We start from the raw sequence: 16,313 nt of genomic DNA, 5'->3' as shown, positions 1-16,313 counted from the left end.
GTCAGTCAATGATGCTGCATGCTGTTCCTTTGTGATTTCACTCCTAGCAATCCCGGGTGACCAAAGGCCATTCTTAGTCTGCAGATCTCTTTTGGCTCTATATGCTGGTTTGGCTTCCTGTCTCTCTCAGTAGGCCCAGAGTCTCTAACTCTCTATGACCACCTCCAAGAATGATGGCTGGAGGTCATTGGTCTTCATTCCCTGGAGCTGCGCTCTCCCAGAGAGAAGGCACTGGGTCATTCAGATGCTTCATACTGAAAAATTTTTGAGCTAGGGGGAAAGAAAAAACTTTTCTCACTAGATAGTTGCCAAAAAGTAAATAAGTAACTAAAAATAATAACTGCTTAAAAAAACAAGGAAGGAAGGAGCAAAAAGAAAAGAAAGAGTTCCCAGATCCTTAACATTTTTTCTGGGGGAGGATCCCTAACACTCTTCTGTTAGCTGGCATCCTGATGTTCTCACTCCTTTCTGGAACATTTTCTATTTCACCTTGGCGTACAGCATTACATCTTTGTAATATTGCTTTGCAAAGAAATGATCAAGCCTTTGGTATTAGTATTTGGCATAATATTAATTTATCTTCCCTACTCCCAAAGTCTCCATTACACACACTTCTACCTTGCAGCTCTGTCTAAAAGAAGGATAAATGTATTTAATTTAATTTAGCAAATACTTGTTAAATGGAGAGGTAGCTTGAGAAAAATTGGAAGCTCACAATCCTATAAATGTGAGACTCTGATAAACATCAGACATTGACAATTGATACTACAAAGATATAGACAATAAATAGGTACTCAGACAGTGAGGACAGAAGACTGACGACAAATGAAAATAATGGGACTTTAGAAAAGTAGAAGTTTGTCTAAAATTACTGTACTTTTCTTTGATGACAAAAGGAATACCAGCTTTTCATTCTTGAAAGTTTGAAGTATGCAGGGGGCACCTGGTGGCTCAGTTTTTTAGGCGTCTGACTTTGGCTCAGGTCATAATCTCGTAGTCCATGGGTTCGAGCCCCGCATCCATCTCTGGGCTGACAGTTCAGAGCCTGGAGCCTGCTTCGGATTCTGTGTCTCTCTCTCTCTCTGTCCTTCCCCTGCTCATGCTTTGTCTCACTTCACTCACTCTCTCAAAAATAAAATAAACATTAAAAAAAAAGTTTGAAATACATAGAAAAGCAGAAAGAAAGAAAAAAAGCCACCTTTGAGATAATCACTGTTTACATATCTTTAAACATTTTAATTTATGTATATATTTGTACACAGATGAGTAACTGGGATCTTATTCTATATAACACTCTGTGACCTCTCTTTTTTATTTTTGCATTTAAAATCCACTGTATAAATCTTGTTCAAAGTACAGATTATAAGCGCTCAAGAAGCATTCTTGTTCTGATATAATGACCGAGGAGTAAAGATTTCAATAGTTTTCAGGCCTGAGGTAATTATTAAGAAATGTTGGTGTACAATTGTATGGCTTTTTAGGAAAGAGTCTTCTACTGATATCACTGAAGGGTTCTTCATTTCAACTACATCAACTAATATTCTCTACTTCTATCTATTGCTATTATAAAGATGCATCAGTATTTTAACAGATTCACACCACTTTTTCTTTAAAGACCAATTGGTATAACATTTTATTTATGAAATTCAAAATGTTCCTTAGTTATACAAAATGCAGAAGAATGAGGCCCTAAACACTGATTTCAAAGTAATGATATCAATGTTATAAATCAACCATGAAGAGCATCTCCATTTAGGTTTTATTCACATATTGTATATTATGTTGTCGTTAATCTTCCATGGAAAATTAGATATGCATGAATCCCACCTAATGAAGAAGGGCATTTCATATCTTTCATGCAGAAACAACCAACCATGTGATTTCACATGCGTACAAGGAATAAATGGATTTCGTGAAGTGATTTGAGAGTAGAAATACATTAATATTTGCTAGTCACAAATCTCAAATAGGGTCAGTGTAAACAAGCATATATTAAAACTACCCCCTAAATCTTTTGAAGCATAATAGCATATATATTATCTAAGAGCTTAACTTTGGATTGTTCCTTATATAAGTATTCTGATTTAGAGTAACGTCCAAAACAAGTGACTGGCTCACTGCTGTCTACTGTGAATTCTGTGACATTCATTGACATTTGATTTTCAATTAAATACTTTTCTACATTTTGTAACCTCATTTTTTAACCTAACAATACACTGTGAATATACACTCACATCCTGAAATATTCTCCTATTCCTGATTGTCATTTTAGAATATGGTTGCTCTGTACTTAATCTCTATTAGACATTTAGTTTGTTTCCAATGTTTAACCATTATAAACAACACTGTAGTGAACTATCATATGTAAATAATTTTATAGATATCAGATTATTTTCTAAAGTTCCCAGTGATGGAACTGCTTAGGTAAGGTCTTTAAACATTTTAAGGCTTTTATGACACTACTATCAGCAACATATGAGGATCTCATATTCTGATGGGTAAAACTTTTCTAGGGGGTGACAATATTTCTTGTTTGAAGCTTGATTTGTGATGAAGATAAGAAAGTTGTGTGACAGAGATTCTCCTCCCTGGCATGCCGTACCAGCAAAGAGACACAGTGCTCCATTCATTCTACCCTGTCAGTTTGGTGTCTGATGGGAAAAGGTAAGTTTGTGTTTAAGACGATGTCACACCCTTGGCACATGAAGCACAATATGTAGATCAAAGAGAAGAAAGCTCTGGCACTTCTTATCTCCAGTATGCTCTTGCTAAATGCCGTCCTTGCAATATTAAGCAGTGTACTGCAGGTGGACAGTATAGGTCTTTCTTACCTGAATTTTCTCCCCTTCAAAAGTGATAACTAATTTTGTTATTTTCAGTAAATATTCATGACCTGAGGGGTGCCTGTGTGGTCAGTCAGTTAAGCGCCCAATTTCGGCTCAGGTCATGATCTCACGGTTTGTGGGTTCAAGCCCCATGTCGGGCTCTGTGCTGACAGCTCAGAGCCTGGAGCCTGCTTCGCATTCTTTGTCTCCCTCTCTCTCTGACCCTCCCCTGCTCATGCTGCCTCTCTCTCAGAAATAAATAAAACATTAAAAAAGAAAATTAAAAAAAATTTTTTTTTGAAAAAATATTCATGACCTGAAAGATCAGGTCTACTCAAAGAAATTTTCTTTTTGTACTTAATGGTAAACTATATAATTTTTATTAAATGAAAGAAAAAGAAAACCAAGTGGCATTAACTTTGATTTGAGTATAAACATGATGAGAGTTCATCCCTCCCTGTTTTAATGAGTATGGCATTAAGTGTCTATATCTTGATTTTTCATGCAGCGCAACCTATCATTGAGAGATTTCAAAGCTGTAATTTAAGATGTTGATTATATGACGTATAGATGTCATAAGTGTGTGGTTTAATCTGTTAAGACACACTTAGAGAAGGGAGCATGAATATATTATTGTCATATATTTATTACAAATCTGTATTAGGATATATATATATAGTAATATATAGGTATACTATATATGCTATTACATATATATAGGTATACTGTATAGTAAATAGTATAGCTATATAGTATACTATACTATGCTGTATAGTATATATGTGTGTGTGTGTGTATGTGTGTGTGTATGTGTGTGTGTGTACATCAGGTCATGATCCCAGGGTCTAGGAATCGACTCCCTTATCAGGCTCTGTGCTAAGTTTGGAGCCTAGTTAAGAATCTCTCTCTCCCTCTGCCCCTCTCCTCCACTTGTATGCTCTCTGTCTCTCTAAAATAAAAATAAATAAATAAAAATAAATAAATAAAATATTAAAAAGAGAAAAATATTATCTAATTCAAAATTTCAGTTGGTAATTTATTTTACTTGCCCAGCATCCTCCACCTCCACTCCTCTCCCAGTTAAGATACATGCCCCACAGAGGCACCTGTGTGGTCAGTCGGTTGAGCATCCGACTTCAGCTTAGGTCATGATCTCACGATTCTCGGGTTTGAGCCCTGTGTTGGGCTGGCTGCTGTCAGAACAAAGCCCGCTTTGGGTCCTCTGTTCCCTCTCTCTCTGCCCCTCCTCTGCTCAGGCTCTCTCTCAAAAATAAATAAACTTAAAAAAAAGATATACAGCCCACAAAGACTGTGACCTTGCCTATCTTGTTCACTGCTGCATACCTATCTTAAACAGTTCCAGATATGTAGTAAAAGGTCTATAAATATTTTCTGAATGAATGAAAAATACAGCCATAATTTAAAAAGAGTTAAAAAAAAAAACCCACCAACATTACATTTATAAAAGACTATAAACAAAAATTCCAAAGGCATCCAGTTCTAAAACAAACCAGATTTGCCAACAGAGTTGCAAGTTTAATCTAATTCCAAACTTTAAAGTGGTAGCATGCATTACTGCTTCAATGAATGATGATGTTAATGGTAATAGTTAATTATAATACTCAGAGTAAGTAATAAAAGCACAGTGGGGCTCATAAGATCAGTGTCAAAAGTAGCCCTTGGGATTCTGACTGAATATTTGAGAATGGGAAGAGATCAATCCATGTAGACAGACAGGCGTTTAAACCTATGACAGATGAAAAAGGAGGTAACTGCAGGAGTAACTAGTTTTTTCTTATTGTTTGACTTCTCTTTAATTTTTGTTTCTTCACCTTTATCTTACAAAGCAAAAGGACTAAAAGGCATCTGGGTGGCTCATTCTGTTGAGTACTTGACTCTTGATTTTGACTCAGGTCATGATTCCAGGGTTGTGGGATCAAGCCCCTCATTGGGCTCCATGCTGGGCATGGAGCCCGCTTAAGATTCTCTCTCTCCCTGCCCCTGCCTGCCTCCCTGTCAAAAATAAACAAAACAAAACAAAAGGATTAATTTTGGAGGACCTGAGTAGCTGGAATTTTGGTAAATAAGTAACTTAAAAAATTTCAGGAGAACTAAAGTATGTTAAACTTAATGGAAGCTTAGAAAGCACATCTTTTTTCAGATGACTACCATATGCACCCTTTACGGCTTGACTTTTAAATGTCTTAAATATCAGAAGAAGGCAGTAGTCTTGTTTGATTTTTTAACTGGGTTTTTATCATAAAATGTATCATGTATATCAAACAGCAGATAAAAACTAGATGTAGATTTTAAAGAACTATAGAAAGACCAATGTATCCATTAGTTTGAGAATAATTTTTTTAGAAGTTTATTTACTTATTTTGAGAGAGAGAGAGCATCTGTGTGCAGGAGGGAGGAGCAGAGAGAGAGGGAGAGAGAGAATCCTAAGCAGGCTCCTTGCTGTCAGCGAGGAGTCCACTTGGGGCTCAGTCTCACAAACTGTGAGATCATGACCTGAACCAAAATCAAGAATTAAATGCTTAACTGACTGAGCCACCTAGGCGCCCTGAGGATAATTTCTTAAATTAACTATTTATCAGAACTGTGAACTAATTTGTTCTTTTGAGCTTTCACAAAATGGTGGCTGTTTATTTAAATAGATAGGTCTATTCAAATTCACAGCTCTGATAATTTCCACTACAGAATACTTATTTCCGGAATCAACCATAGTTACTACAGACCTAAGAGTATATTATTTTTCAGAATAGTGGAAAATTGTACTGGAAAATTGTACTTATGGCTTATAAAAATAGAACCTCATAGTTTTTTTAATGGAAAAATATGACTGGAAAGTACAATTCTTTAAGATTAATTTCTAAACTCAGAAGTGAGATCACACTACGATCACTTGGCATGTATCTATCTAATCTTTTTCTGGGCAATAACTACCTTGACTGGGTGAAGAATAAATCTTCTCAGATGCATATTCATTTCTTCTTAAGTGAAATTTGAGTTAGGGGTAAGTTACTATTTATCATATGGAATCTGTATTAGTTTTCTATTGCTGTACAAGTTACCACTTCGTGAATAAAAGCAATAGACATTAACTATCTTATAGTGTCTATGGGTAAGGAAGGTGGACACGGCTTAGTTGGGCCTTCTGACTCTGGGTCTCTCACAAGGCTGCAGTCAAAGTGTTAGCTGTGGCTGCTGTATTCTTAGTGTTTTTAATGCTTGACTAGAGGTGGATCCACTTCTATTGTACTCGGAGGATGTTGGTAGGATTTGGCTCCTCTCAGTATGTTGCACTAAGGGCCTCAGTTCCTCTCTGGCTGTTGACTGGAGGCTGCCCTCTGTTCTTGCCACCTAGACCTAACCACTGAGCAGTTCACAACATGGCAGTCTCCTTCCTCACAAAGGGCAAGTGAGAGAGCAAGAGCTAGCGAGCGAGCAAGCGAGAGAGAGAGAGAGGAAGACCGAAGTCATGGTCTTTCGTAATCTAATCTGACACACCTTTCCATCACTTTTGTCATATTCTATTCATGAGAAACAAGTGGCTGGGTCCAGTCCACACACAATGGGAGGAAATAACAGAAAGATGTGAAAGTCAGCAGGTGGGGATCATTGGGAACCTCAAAAAGGAGCAGAAGATGCTGTATTTTTAGGTGATTAGTGGGGGATAATCACCACATCTCTTGCCTATTGGCACTTTTACATAGTAACATTTCTACTGTGTCTTCTTTTTTTATCAGAAGTATCCTTCTGGGCTCATTCATCCATTCAACAGGAAGGCTGACAGTACAGCTTTTAGGTGATTGGAGTCCAAAAAGCCTGCTGGCCAGGTTGCTATATTACAAACCTTTTCAGTTGTACCACCTTTTATGTGTGTTTGAAACTTTCCATGCGTTTGGTCAGCCTGATTATTTCTTAGTTTGGAAAAAGTGAGATAACTCATCTGAGGTGATGTTTTTTTTAATACTCACAGGGGAAAACATATTTATTATTTCACTTTGAAAGTTTTCTTTTATTTTTTAAAATATTTGTTTTATTTTTGAGACAGAGATAGAGTGAGAGCAGGTGAGGGGCAGAGAGAGAGGGAAACACAGAATCTGAAGCAGGCTCCATGCTCCAAGCAGTCAGCACAGAGCCCGATGCAGGGCTCGAACTCACGAACCATGAGATCATGACCTGAGCCAAAGTCCGACGCTCAACTGACTGAGCCACCCAGGAAACCCTGAAAATTTTCTTTTATTTTCTTATTTATTTAAAATTAATGTTTATTTATTTTTGAGAGAGAGTGAGCGAGCACGAATGGGGGAGGGGCAGAAAGAGAGAGGGAGACACAGAATCAGAAATAGGCTCCAGTTTCCAAGCTATCAGCACAGAGCTGATGCAGGGCTGGAATTCATGAACCACGAGATCATGACCTGAGCCAAAGTTGGACCCTTAACTAACTGGGCCACCTGGGCACCCCTGAAAAATTTCTTTTTAAAGTAATTTCTTCTATAATTCTGTGACTTGTGTTGGAAAAATGACCATACTCACTTTTGGCTTCACCAGAGTAAAATCTGGCCACTTGAAAATTAAGGTTGAGGCTCAGTATCTTTCATAATTTAAAGAAAAATTTTCAAACTTTACTCACAGGTAAAATTGCAGTGAATGGTGGGTTTTCAAAAAGTTACCAGTGCCAGAATCTGTTTAATACTTGAAGCTGTAAAATTGAGATACGGTCATGATTTTGACATGTTTTCTAAAAGGTTTTGGGGTATTCAATGTTTAGCTAGCGGTACATTTTGTCAAAGTATCATGATTGTTTTTCGCATTTCTCAATTGCTCGTTTCAGGCTTTCTTGCCTTTCCCACTTTTTTAGCTTCCTCCATCTTGTAAAATGATTCAAAAATACTTAAACTAGGAAATAAAAAATATATAGATGGTATGATTTCTGCTATCCCCATAGTATAGAATTAGTCTCTCACCTAAAATAACTTAGAAATTGAACAAAATGTAGGAAGTCGTAGTTTTCAGGGGTCAAACAGCAGGCAGTGCGGGGCAGAGATTTTTCAGAGAAGGAGACAAACAACGTGGTTCCTATAACTGCTCTGGCTACAGGAGACTTTTCCAGGCTGCAGCACAGGGAGGAGGAACCCCAGCAAAGCTCGGTCACCTCTCTGGGCAGAGGAAACAGAGCTGGAAGATCTGGGAGGTGAAGGCATCCGAATTTCCGTGTGAAAACCAGAGGAGAGAGCTGCGCAGAAGAATAGCTTGGGAGAGTGCCTCCTGAGCCTTCAGCTACAGGCATGTGAGGAAACTACCAAGGCTGGAGGAAAAAAAAATCACTGGAAATGAAGAAGCAGAATGAAACCTGGAGTCATACAGGGCCAGAAAAATGTGTAGAGTCCTCATGTGTAAAGACCTCATATGTAGGGCATCAAGTAGAGTCTTCAGAAGGTTATCGCCTCAGTAGTTGGGCCAATAAGCCGGAAATGAAGGGCTGTTCTGGACCTGCCCAACAGAGCTTAAAAGTGAGACTTGAAAGGCTCAGACTGCTTCCAAGTAACATAACTGTATCCCAGAACAAAGCCCAAAATTGTTTATGCAAAAAAATTACAGCACAATGGCGTGCAATAAAAAGTTAGAAGGCATTCCAGCGAGCAGGAAAATACAATCTATAATAAAAAAATTAAATAAACAGCCCCAGAAACGACATAGATGACAGAATTAATTAAATTAATTAGGAATGTTAAAACTGCTATTATAATACTACTCCATATCTTAAAAGTTAGAGGAAAGTGTGAGCACGATAAGAGATATGTAAGATCTAAAAAGGACCCAAATCCAACTTCTAGAGGTGAAAAAAGAAGCAATGTCTAAAATGAACGATACTCTGAATGCGATTAACAGCAGACTGCACACTGCTGAATAAAATATTAGTAAGCTTAGGGCGCCCAGCTGGCTCTGTCAGTACAGCATGCCACTCTTGATCTCTGGGTCGTGAGTTTGAGGCCCACGCTGGGTGTTAGAGATTAGCTAAAAAATTAGTAAACTTGATGACACAACAATAGAAATTATTCAAAATGAAACACAAAAGGATAGAAGACTGGAGTAAACAACAACAAAGCATCACTGAACGGCAGGACATCATGCAGCCTAACATATGTGTCTTTTGAATCTCACAAGGGAGGAGGAAGATGGATGAATGGAATGCATATATGAAGAAATAAAAAACAAAAATTTTCTAAATATGATGAGAAGTATAAACTCACAGATCAAGAAGCTCAATAAATCCTAAGCAAGAGAAAAATGAAATAAAACACAGCAATTCAAATCAAAATGCAGTTTTTTAAAAAAATTTTTAAATGTTTTCTTTATTTCTAGGAGAGAGAGAGAGAGACAGTGTGAGTAGGAGAGGGTCAGAGAGAGGGAGTCACAGACTCTGAAACAGGCTCCAGGCTCTGAGCTGGCAGTCAGCACACAGCCCGACGCGGGGCTCGAGCCCACGGACCGCAAGATCATGACCTAAGCGAAAGTCGGATGCTTAACCGACTAAGCCACTCAGGTGCCCCCAAAATGCAGTTGTTGTGGACCAGTGACGAAAAGAAAAGATTACAAGCAGGGGCGCCTGCGTGGCCTAGTTGATTGTCCACCTTCAGCTCAGGTCATGATCTTGCAGTCAGTTCGAGCCCTGCATGGGATCGCTGCTGTCAGCACAGAGCCTGCTTCAGGCTCCCTGTCCCCCGCCCCTGTCCTCCCCTGCTCATGCTCTCTTCCTTTTTCTCAAAAACAAATAAAAACATTAAAAAAAAAGAAAATATTAAAAGCAGTCAGAGAAACAAGATACAAATACAGAGAAACAAAAGTAAGAATGACAGAAGCGGTGCCAGAGTGCACATAGAACATCCTTAAAGTAGTGAGAGACGAAACCATCAACCTAGCATCCTAGACCCAGCAGAAATCTTTTAGAAATGAAGTCAAAACAAAGACATTTATTTATAATGAAGTCAAAATAAAGACATATAAAAGCTGAGAGAATTCATTACCAGCAGACCAGCTGAAAAAATGGAAAAGGAAGTTCTTCAGGCACAAGGCAAATGATAACTGATTGGATATGGTTCAACGCAAAGAAATGAGGAGCACTAGAAATGATAAATGCGGGGGTAAATATAAAAGACGTTTCCCTTCCTTTAAAATTATCTTTAAAATAATGATCTGTTTAAAGCAAAAAATAATAACAATGTATTGTGGGGTCTATAATATACATGGAAGTACGTACGTATGACAACAAGAGCACAAGATCTGGGTGGGGACAAAAGGAAGTATATGGATATAAGGAATTTATACTATATGTGAATTAGTATAATATTACATAAGGTAGCCTGTGATGAGTTAAAGATGTATACTATGAACTCTGATGTGTCAGTTTTTAAAGTTTACTTATTTATTTTGAGAGGGAGAGAGAGAGAGAGAGAGATTGAACGCGCATGAGTGGGGTAGGGGCAGAAAGGGAAGGGTGAGAGAATCCCAAGCAGACTTCACACTGTCATCACAGAGCCCAATGCAGGGCTTGAACTCATGAACTGCAAGATCATGGCAGAAATCGAGAGTTGGACACTTAACCGACTGAGCCACCGAGGCACCCCTCTAATGTAGTCATTTAAAAAAAAGCATGTATTGCTAATAAGCAGATAAAGAAGACAAAATAAAGTCACCAAAAGTGTTCTGATTAACACAAAAGAAGTAGGACAGGAAAAAAGCAAACAACAGAGGAGACGAATGGAAAATTAAAAAATGGTAAATTTAAACTCAATTATATCAATAATAACAGTAAATGTAAATGGTCTAAACACACAACATAAAGGCAGAAATGGTCAGAGGCAAGGAATGGCCTAACACCAAAACCAAAGACATTTCAATGTAACAACAAGAACAATAACAGCTATTGTCTATATGTCAATATTCCTTATGAACATGGATTTAAAATTCTAGCAAATCAAACCCAATAATTTACAAAAATGGTAATATTTTATCACCAAGGAGGGTTTATCCCAGGGCTGCAAAGTTGGTGTACCATTCGAAAAATCAAACGATGTAGTTCACTACTTTTACAGACTTAAAAAGAGAAATCACTTGACCGTCTCCATAAAAATAGTTTGGAAAAATTAATATCCATTTATGCTAACACCCTCAGCAAACCAGGAATAGAAGGGGACTTCATTTAATTAATAAAGGGCATGTACTGAAAACCTATAATGAATATCATACTTAAAGGTGAAAGACTAAGTGCTTTTTCCCCTGTAGACTAGAAACAAGACAAGATTGTTCTTACCACTTCAGTTAAGCATTTTACTGGAAGTCAGAGGTACTGCAATAAGGCAAGTAAAGAAACAAAAGTATATAAATTGGAGGGGAAAAAGTAAAACTTTTTCTGAAGGAATCAGTAAGAAACCTATCAGTACTAATAAGTGAATTTGGCAAGATTGCAGAATACAGGTCAATACATAAAAATCAACTGCAGTTCTATATACCAGCAACAATTAGAAATTGAAAAAATACCATTCATTAAAAACATTAAAATATGAAATGCTTACCCACAATTATATGGTCAACTAATCTTTGACAAGGCAGGAAAGAATATCCAATGGAAAAGAGATAGTCTCTTCAACACATGGTGTGGACAAAACTGGACAGTGACAAGCAGAAGAAGGAAACTGAACCACTTTCTTACACCATAATCAAAAATAAATTCAAAATGGATGAAAGACCTAAACGTGAGACAGGAAACCATCAGAATCCTAAAGGAGAAAAGAGGCAACAATCTCTTTGACCTCGACTGTAGCAACTTCTTATTGGACACACCTCTGGAGGCAAGGGAAACAAAAGGAAAAAGGAACTATTGGGACTTCATCAAGATAAAAGCTTCTACACAGCGAAGGAAACAACAAAACTAAAAGGCAGCATATGGAATGGGAGAAGATATTGCAAATGACATATTTGATACGCGGTCAGTATCCAAAATCTATAAAAAACTTCTCAAACTCATCATTCAAAAAGCAAATAATCTGGAGCACTTGGGTGGCTCAGTGGCTGAACGTCCGACTCTTGATTTCAGTTCAGGTCATGATCCCTCAGAGTGTTGGGCTCTGCCTGAGCTTGGAGCCAGTGTGGGATTATCTCCCCCTCTCTCCCTTTGTCCTTCCCCTGCTTGTGCTTGCAGGCTTTCTTTGTCTCTCTCTCTCTCAAAAAAAAAAAAAAAAAAAAAGAAAAAAAGAAACAAATAGAACTACCCTAGGATCCAGCAATTGCACTATTAGGTATTTACCTCAAAGATACAAAAATACTGATTCAAAGGGGCACATGTACCGTGTCAACAATAGCCAAACTATGGAAAGAGCCCAAATGTCCTTTGACTGATGAATGAAGAAGAGGTGGTATATATATAAATCGGTGGTATTCAACAGTCAGTTGAATGTTGGACTTTGGCTCAGATCATGACCTTGCGGTTCATGATTTTGAGACTTACATTGGGCTCACTGCTGTCAGCCTGTCAGTGCTTGGGATCCTCTATCCCCCCTCTCTGCTCCTCCTCTGTTTGTGTTCTCTCCCATATAAATAAATAAATAAAAACTTGAAGCAAAAAACACAATGAAATGCTTAGGAATACATTTAACAAAAGAAGCATAAGACCTATATACTAAAAGCTATAAAACATTGCTGAGAAAAATTAAAGACCTAAGTAAATGGAAAGATATACCTTATTCTTGGGTCAGAAAACCCAACATTTTAAAAAAAGATTTTAGTTTTAAATAATCTCTGCATTCAATGTGGGATTCCAACCTACAACCCTGAGATCTAGAATCACATGCTCCACTAACTCAGCCAGGCAGCCAGTCACCCCAGAAAACTCAATCCTGTGGAAACTTACAAGTAGACTCCGAAATTTGTATGGAAATACAGAGGGCCTAGAGTAGCCACAAAGTGTCTGAAAGAGAAACAAAGTTGGAAGATCTACAGTGGGAGGAGTATTTAAATGGCAATAAATCCATAGTATTGAACACTATTCAACAACAAAAAAGAATAAACTATTGAAATGCGCAACACGGATAGACATTAAAATCCTTATGCGGAATGAGAAAAGTTTGACAAAGTGTACACAGTATGGTTCCGTTTATGTAAAGCAAACTAATCTATCACAACAGCAATCAGATCAGTGATTGCCTAGGGCAGGGGTCAAGGGAGGGGTAGATGACAAAGAGATAAGAGAAACCCTAGTGGGGATGGAAATGTGTGTCCTCTTGAGTATGGTGGTGGGTTCAAAAGTGTATACCTATGTCATAGTACACTTATTGTACTTCTTACATCTTATTTTATATTGATTATACTCCAATAAAGCTGTGTGGCTTGACACCAGTATTAATATTAGATGTAGTACTTAGAAGAGCTAGTTAGAATTCTAAATGTGTATATTAATAGAGTCCTGCCAATTGGTGTCTTCAAATTGTTTTACCTGTTAAAAATGTAGTCCTTTGGGGCGCCTGGGTGGCTTNAAAAAAAAAAATAAATAAATAAAAAATAAAAATGTAGTCCTTTGGCAGTGATCAAAGATATATTTTATCGGTGCCACTCCTTTCTTACCCAAGAGCCTTGTGGCAGTTTTGAGCATGTATCTGTGAGTTCTGGTACCTCTGTTCAGTTACTATTACTAAATNCAGCGTATTTAATTGCTTTTAGGCCTGCTGCCTCCTTGGTTTCCAGGCAGCTTTCTTTCTTTTAGACCTTTGTCAGTGAGATGTGTTCCAGATCTTGTTTCATGTCTACAGTCATAAATGTAAAATTTATTTTCAGTGCCAAATGTATGAAGGCTCTGAAAATGCTAGACATCCATCCAGGGCCTCCAGGGACTTTCATGGATGGAGGAGTAGAAGGCCACTGGCTTACACTGTTTTCAGATAACTTGATGCTCACATATACATAAAATAGGTGAGAGTACTAACATTATCTTATTTCTTCTAACGAGCCTACTGAGATTAGCATAATTTTTAATATAATTATTTGCTTTCTGAGAATCAAGCGTGTACTTGTTAACGAAGTATAGGTGGTCTTCTTACTTCATGATTTAATAATATAAACACTGCTGTGCTAAATAATTACCCAACTCTTATAAGGATAAAGCCACAGGTTTTAGGTTGCTTACAACCTAAGGTAATTTTGGTACATTCTATTTTTTATTTTAACAATTTTTACTGAGATGTAATTCATATACAATATACAATTTCAACCACTTAAAGTGTACAGTTCAATGGGTTTTCCTATATTCACAGATTTATGCAGTTATCACCATGATCTAATTTTAGACTATTTTTATCACCCCAAAAAGAAACCCCGTATCTATTAATAGTCATTTCCTATCCTCTCTCTTCCCCCTCCCAACCCTAAGCAACCACTGATGTACTTTCTGTACATTTGCCTATTCTGGACATTTTATATAAATAGAAACATACAACTTGTGATCTTTTGTGACTGTTTTTTTTTTTTCTTTTTTCACTTAGCATGATGTATTCAAGATTCACCCAGGTGTCAGCATGTATCAATACTGTTTCTTTTTCTTCAGAATAAAATTACATGGTATGGGATTTTTCATACATTATTTATTTATCCATTCATTAGCTGATGGATATTTGTTGCCCCTACCATGTTTTTTGGCTGTCTTAAATCATGTACTATGAACATTTGTGTACAAGTGTTTAGGTTGGACATGAGTTTTTTCTGTTTCTTGGGTATATACCTAGGAGTAGGATTGGTAGATCATACGGCAACTCTAAATCTGACATTTTGAGGAACTACCAAATTGTTTTCCAAAACATCTGTGCCAATTTATATTCCTACTAGCAATGTAGGAAGATATCCAATTTCCCAACACCAACCTAAAGTACTCTGCAAGCTTCATTTTATCTCATAAATGTGGGTCCCATGTTACTGGAATGCAGATCTGTTTTAATGAAGTTGCTTTTTCCACTTTGCAAAGAAGCCCCAGATATAATTTTCTCTAAGAAAATGGATTTGAACTGGTTTATCCTAAGGTAACTTCTAACTAAAAATCTGTGCTTCTCTGAATTCTTTATCTTCCAACAGAAAGCATTGCTCTTCTTATTTGCACCTTGCAGTTTCACCTAAATAATAATGTTTGCTTGGCAAGGAAAAAAAATAAAGCCGGAGTCCAAAAATGGAGTCATTGTTTTAAGTAAATTATCTATCTATAGTCTGAACTAGTTACCGCTTCTGCCTGTAAACTGAAATCTTGGCATGCTTTCTACGTCTTCAGTTGCTTTTGAAAAGTTCAGGTGTTATTTTACAATGTATGAATAATTTAGTAAATGGACAAAAAGGAAGAAATGGAACCTGCTTTTTATATGTTACTTTCAATGTAAAAATATAGTCACATTAATAATTTCCATCTAGGACATTATAATCCTAGTATTAATCAGTACCAATTAGATTAAAGCCATGTTGTACCTTTCATACAGAAGCCAGATTTTGAACTATGACCTGGTTGTCACTTTTCCTCTTGGTTTAAGCATCCAACAGATTTATAAATCACAGCTGTAGTGGAGTGGGGGGGGGGATGAGGAAACCAGGTAATGAGGATTATGGACAGCACTTGAAGTGATGAGTGCTGGGGGTCCTATGGAAGTGTGGAATCACTATATTGTACATACTCGAAACTAGTTACACTGTACTGTAACTAATTTGAACTAATTGTTAACTAATTGGAATTTAAGTAAAAACTAAAAAAAAAATCACAAATGTAACTCACACATTTGACAATTACTCAAGCAATCCTCACATTGATGAGGAATCCAAAGGCAAAATAAGGAAGGTGCTTCTCTCCATTATCCTCTGTTAATTTTGTGGTTAATATTAGACTACACAATTTAAAATACAATGGCAGCACAACAAAAGAGCATAGGCTTTGGAGTTTAGATTGAAAATAGGGTTAAATCCTGGCTGTGCCATTTACCAGCTGTACAACTTTTGGAAAGTTTCTTACCATCACTAAAACTCAGTTTACTCATCTGTTAAATAGGATTAATAGCTCCCACTTCATTGGGTTGTTGCAGGCTCAGTAACTAATGCATCAAGTACAAAATCTGTATCGATGAACTTAGGGTGTTTGGTTTTTGTTTTTTTACCTGAAAATCCTCCTTGATGGCTCAGCATTTAAATATATATTACTTTCCAGTCTAGATGTCTGTCTTTTAAAGATTTAATGTTTATTTATTTTTGAGAGAGAGAGAGAGAGAGAGAGAGGATGAGCAGGGAGGGGAGGGGCAGAGAGAGCCGGAGACACAGAATCTGAAACAGGCTCCAGGCGCTGCAGAGCCTGATTCAGGGCTTGAACCCACTAACCAGGAGTTCATGACCAGAGCTGAAGTCAGATGCTTAACTGACTGAGACACCGAGGCTCCATCAGAAGTCTGTTTCTGATTTAGATCA

General features: G+C 37.3%; 1 long non-coding RNA gene across 1 annotated transcript in view; it reads left to right on the top strand.

Annotated features, from left to right (window-relative positions):
* LOC144235651 (uncharacterized) overlaps positions 1 to 16,313 on the top strand; it is a 53,325-nt gene that overhangs the window by 25,760 nt on the left and 11,252 nt on the right. The window contains exon 2 of the long non-coding RNA XR_013336281.1: positions 2,514 to 2,664. This is a non-coding gene — a long non-coding RNA (uncharacterized LOC144235651). The remainder of the gene's footprint in view (positions 1 to 2,513; positions 2,665 to 16,313) is intronic.

This window comes from Crocuta crocuta, unplaced genomic scaffold, assembly GCF_008692635.1.
Source record: "Crocuta crocuta isolate KB4526 unplaced genomic scaffold, BGI_CrCroc_1.0 scaffold65, whole genome shotgun sequence".
In the NCBI taxonomy this organism is placed as follows: Eukaryota; Metazoa; Chordata; class Mammalia; order Carnivora; family Hyaenidae; genus Crocuta; species Crocuta crocuta.
The sequence above is the reverse complement of the archived record's forward strand: the minus strand, read 5'-3'. Positions and strand labels throughout refer to the sequence as shown.